Here is a 6,423-nt window from a genome sequence, read left to right on the forward strand (position 1 = left end):
TCATTTTCTGTGCTAACATTAACATATACTGCATTTTAACAAAAGACATCTGCATCTATTAATAAAAACATAGTTAGAACTTTTCACATTGGTATGATTTAATATGCTGATTTCTTTTCTAATAATAAGCACCTTTGTACTACTCTTATAACTTCTGATTATAATGAACTTTTTATATAATGTTTTAATTTTGACTATAATACATATTTGGCACACAGAAATATTGAGGTAGAATGCTGTCTTTTTATATCTAAAAATAATCTACGTAATATAAAATTGTGTATTGGAAATGGGGATGTTTAGACTAAAGAAGAAAAAACTTATGAGAAACATGTTTGAAGAGCCATCAAGAAGAAAAGGAACTAGATGCACTTACCTTGGTTACAATGAGCAGAATAAGGACAAACATGAAAATGACAGGGAGGCAGATTTCAGATCGATATGAGGAAGAACTTCTAAGGAGAAGAGTCATCCCAAAGTAAAATGAGATCACTTAGGAGGTATGTTCTCTGACACTGGAAGTCTTTAAGAAGTGGCTTGGATGATCAGTTGTTGCGGATCTCTGAGACAGGGATTAGACCAGATGACCCCTGAGGTCCCTCCCTATTCTTGGATTCAATAAGAGTCACCCTGTGTCGATCAGTATCACACTAAAGACTATCAATTGCCTTGTTGCTTCTCCAGCCCTACTCCGTATTAAATAAAATGCAACACCACAGAACATGTTCTGGTAATACAGGTGCCAAATTTTAATTGCCTAGGCAATCAGTTATCTTACTGTTCTTTTAAGAAAAATATTTCATAACTCAAAGCAAAGTCGCTTTAAAAATTAATCTTTCCCCATCCTCTAATTTCCAATTAAGGTTTTACTATACTTCTAAGAGTATAGTAGCCTAGCTTAGAACAACAGTAAAGGTCTTTCTACTTCCTTCCACGGCCCCCAAAGGTTGAGGTTTAAGTGTTGTGATCATCAACACAAGTATGAAGGGACAGAAGACACAAAATAATTCACATAGGGTGAGTAAATTGGTACTGCGATAAGAATCGTTTAGGACCCCAATTCCATCCTTCTTCGTTGTTGGTTTCATCTGTATTTCCCACTATTTCTTTGCTCACTTGGGATAACATCATTTTTTAACCACTACCTCCAACAAAATAGGACTGAAACTTTTCCTGTATACCCTATCAACCTTTATTACTTTCTCCTGCACAGCAGCCTGTGACAAACCCATTGGCAGCCCCAATCACCTGTGAACTCCAGCCTGCTCAGTGTTCCACAGAGGTGAGAATCAAGGGGCCATGCTCACAGTTCATTAGAAGCCTCTTTTAGCATTAAATGCCAAACTGAAATGTGTACGAGTCCTTGAGCTTATCCAAGCTATTCTATGGCTTACTTAGGATACATTCACCATTGTCCTGTTCAGCACGAAAGTGAAAAGTGTTTGTGCAGAAGCTCATCAACATCGCTCTAACTCTATAACCCAAAGCGGAGACTGTTTTTCAGGCTTTTCCTTATTCTTGGGCCACTGGATTTGAAGAACCCTAAATGACTGCTCTTAAGATGCCAGTCTTTTACTCCGTTCTTCAGATTAACATATGGAGTTAGAATTATATTTAGCTAGCAAGGGATATGGCTTTCATTAAAGAGAGGAAAAAGTATTAAGCTCTGGATTTATCTATTTATCCACACACAAACATATAAATAGATGTGGGTATATACACGTACATATATACGCATGTGTGTAAATGTGTATATCTATGCCCATAAATATACATATTTGTGTGTATATACACAAACACACACATATGTAGACATACATAAATACACACATATCAGCAAAGGAGATACCAAAAAAAATGTTCCCACATTCCGCTCTGATCTATTTTTCCCATGTTACAACTGTGCCACCTACTGGAAACATAATTTTAAAAACTGGTATTTTTTTATATTTCAAAATTATGGTTGTGTTAATTGTCAAAATAGAATCTTTTATAAGCAAGGTGAAAAAAATTATCTTATACAGTCTTCTTTAGGAAAAAGAAAACACACACATTATCCCTGGCAAATAACGCCTAGCAAAAACCCAGCATTTAATAACTTGATTAATGAGTCTACTATCCTAATTTCTATAAAATTTCTATGGAGGGAGACTGTACAACTCTCCTGATAACTTCTTCAAGCAACGCAGCCCATCTTTCATCTACGATTCTTGTATCTCCTCAATTAGACTCAGGAAGTCAACAGAAAGCTATTATTTCATGAGACACACTACCATAGAGCTTTAACGTGATGTTTCAAACAGACTGTTATTAATGACAATATTTTAAAAATAGGCTAAGTACAATTTTTACTACAGTTGTCTGGACAACATAAAGAGTATTCTCTGATGGTGTTTACAATTAGCTATTTCACATTTCCTGATGTGCTTTAACGTTCCCTTCACATCAGTTTGGTAGATATGGTGAAATATAACTTAAAAAAAGTGTTACTGTGGTAAGTAGTGTTCTTAAGACCAAGAACTACGACTTACATACAGATGAGGTCTGGATGCAGCAGGAGAGATAAAGGGAAACATTAGTAAGGCAAGTGAGCAAAGCAAGAGAGTCAAAATACAACAAATTAATATTCAGACTACAACAGAATGAAGCATCAAGCGTAGAATAGTTTGGTAAGAGCCTGTTCTACAGACAAAAAAAAAAAAAAGGAACAGTCACTACCACAATTCACAAAAGAAAATGATTATGCAAACTGCATAATGATTATGCAAATTACACACTTATGCAAATTACATTAATCCAAAAAAAATCACATAAATACAAAAATCAGTGGACATGACAACAGGGCAAAGGTATATTGCAAGATAATTAATGAATATTATCAAGGTTGTTCCCCTTGAAAAAAGGCCATGACAAAGAAATACACAGCTATTCACAGGCGATTTTCCGCATAACACATTTTACAGTTGAAGAATTAACTAATGGAACATAGAAATAATAACAATAGCTAAGGTGTACAATGCTGCAAAGTTTACAAAGTGCTTGACATGAATATCTATTTTGATCCTTATAGCAACCCTATGAAGGAGGTGTTATGACCACTTTACAAATAAAAAAAGTGAGGCTTAGAGTGGTTAAGAAACTATCCTAGGGTCATACAGCTAGTAAACGTCCAAGGTAAGATTTTAACTCAGATCTTCCTGACACCAAGTCCAGGTTTTAATTCACCCATTAAACTACTCTATCTATTGTTTATTGATTCTATAAAAGCTTTTCATTTCAATTACAATGACTAAGCTTGGCCCTGAGAAGAGCTGAGAAACAGAATCTCCTACCCTCCTTGTAGATTTTTTTTAAAGCATTTAACTTGGTAGAACAAAAGACAGCCTCCTCCAATAAAGTGATAAAACTCTATGGCAGGTGGGATTATAGACACAACTATATTCATTGATCAGCTGGGTACTAACATTAAGTGCATTATAAAGCAGGGAGCCATATGCTCTCCTTCAGTATCTGCCAAAGTCATGAGAGATGTCCTGTGAAAGGTCCAAACTAAAAAAGGATTCCTTATTAATGGCAAGACTTCCTAAATGTTACAAGGCCTAGATGACATTGCAAATTCAAGAACACAGTAAATACATAGCAATTCACAGAAATGAGGATAAGACTTGTGTCAGTGAGCAAATGAAAGCAAATTAAAACACATGTTCCTAGACTATAAGAAATAAACAATGGGAACATAAATTTAGAGTAAGAAGTCATCATTAAAGTCATGAACCATGAGCAGGCCTGGAATGGAAGAGGAGATGGAGGTAGGCTGCATTTGAGAAAATGTACAGTAGTTTTAGTACACATAGGCTGCTTGCTGACTCCCAAAAAGCCCATCATTCTGACATCAGTATCCCCTGTTGCTCTGTGGCTGTAAACTGAGTCACATGATAATTTGGGGAGAAATTAAAGTCAGGAGAAACACAAAGGGCAATGGCACACCTTAAGTAAGCTTGCCAAAAATAGAACTTGTTATCTTTCCTCCCCCAGATCTTCCCACTTCTGAAATTCCCTTTCTCTGTCAGAAGCATGACCATCTTCCCAGGCACATTCTCCCTCATCCACTGTTGATTCTACCTCAACACCTCTCACATCCATTGCCTTCTCTCGACGTACACAAACACCACCATGTTTTGAGCCCTCACTGCCTCTCTCTTGGATTGCTGCAAGGCCCTTCTAACAGATGCCTTGTCTCAAGTCTCTCCCCTTTTCAATCTGTCCTACAAATGGTGGCCAGGGTGGTTCCCCACAAAGCACAGGTCTGCCCATGTCAATCTTGTGTTTAACATATTCTGGGGGACTCTTCCATAAGGACTTAAAGTCCTTTACCACCGGGCTCCAACCTGCATTTCCAAGCTTTTTATATGTTACTCTTAAAGCTGATCTCACAGAACATTTCATCTCTCACCTCTGTGACTTCACATGAGTTCTTCCTCATTCCTAGAATATTCTCTCTCCTTACCTCCACCTCTTAGAATACTCTTTCCTTCAAAGCTCAACTCTTAATCTACCTGCCATATGAGAACTTTCCTTATATTCCTAACAGTTAGTGCTTAACTTTCAAGTGATCTTGAATTGATTTTGCAAATACATACACATACATATACATACATGCACACATTATCTCCTCCTGTAGAACATAAGCTTCTTGACAGCTGGAACTGTTTTGTTTTTCTTTTCATCTTAACTAAGTAGCACAGTAGCTGGTACATAATAGGAGCCTAACAAATACTTGGTGATTTATTGAGTGAAGCCATGAGCATATGTTCATAGTAGTCACTTTAAAGCACTCCGAAGACCCAGGTCTCCATGAGCAGTGAAGAATAAACTAGAATTTTGAATGGGAAAGTAACATGATAAAATCATGTTTTAAGATTAAGTTGATAGAATTCTTTTCTATTATACATTTCCTAGATTTGCTGAAATGATCACCAACATTAAAATTTCTCCAGGAAGAGTATACTTATTTTAATTAAGAGTTTCTATTAAATAATGATTTCCAGTCTAAGAAAGAGGTAAATTATTAATCATGATTGTGTAGCATTTAGCTATGACCATGTATATTTAGGACTTTGTCTACAACAGGGAGATGTGTTTTGAATTATTTTTCTAGATATGATAGATTCACCTGGATCCATCTGATCTAGGTCCTCTATGGTCAATTACTTACAGACAAGGGCAGCTAGGTGGTGCAGTGGATAGAGCACCAGTGCAGGAGTCAGGAGGGACCTGAGCTCAAATCTCCCCTCAGACACTTGGCATTCACTAGCTGTGTGACCTTGGGCATGTCACTTAACCCCAACTGCCTCATTCTGGGTCATCTCCAGTCATCCTGATGACTATCTGGTCACTGCATTCAGATGGCTCTGCAGGAGAAGTGAGGCTGGTGACCTGCACAGCCCTCCCTCACTCAAAACAAAATCAAGTGCAAGTCATGTCATTATTTTTCTAATGGCATGGTCTTTTTCGGCAATGAAGGACAAACATACACTTACAGACATCAGACTGTGGTTAGGGATGTGGTGTGCGGGTATGGAACAAAGCTAACTAACCCATTTAGCCAGCCATAGGATTAGCTAATAACAACTAATTAGTTATGAAATAATCATTTACCACATAATGTCTGATTCTATTAATGTGCTGGTTGCCCCTTTCTTTCTTTCTTTTTATTTAATAAAGGATGGGTTTCTGAGTTGGGGATAAGAGAGGGATATATTGAGAAATTTGGTATAAAAATAAAATTCGTCCACGTTCTTAAAAGAAGGAATCACTTTTACCTAATATATACACTGTAAGATTCTTATCTGCGTAGCAACAAGATATGACTAAAGAGACATGCCATTTGCTATAAGTAAAAAAAAAAATGTCACAAGATTTATCTATGTCAAATGATCTATTAAAGATTTTGGTAAACTCTTGTGTCTTAAGTGCTAACACTAGGACTAAATAACTTCCAAGAATTTCAGTATGAAGTCCAGGGGACATAAAGATAGATGCACATACATGTATATACATGTGTACAACATATGTTTATAATGTATCTATCTTTTTAACTATTGTATTCAATAGAATGTCCCTTCTTTGGGAGAAGGAATTATTTTTCATTTCTGTTTTGTTTTTCCAGGGCCATGTATATAGTAGGTACTTAATAAGTTCTTGTTAAATTAAGGGGGAGAAAGGAATGGAAACAAAAGGAAAAGAAAAGTAGCAGGAGTGGGAGAATAAGTAAGATTAAAAAATTAGGAGAAAGGAGAAGGAAAGAAAAAGGAAACAGAGGATGTACATGGAGGGGAGGGGTAGAGTATCACCTTATAGGCCATTTAATGGATTCCTTGCCATAGTTAACTATGCTGGCCTATTAAGGACCCATGGACTGAG

This window comes from Notamacropus eugenii, chromosome 4 (assembly GCF_028372415.1).
Source record: "Notamacropus eugenii isolate mMacEug1 chromosome 4, mMacEug1.pri_v2, whole genome shotgun sequence".
In the NCBI taxonomy this organism is placed as follows: domain Eukaryota; kingdom Metazoa; phylum Chordata; class Mammalia; order Diprotodontia; family Macropodidae; genus Notamacropus; species Notamacropus eugenii.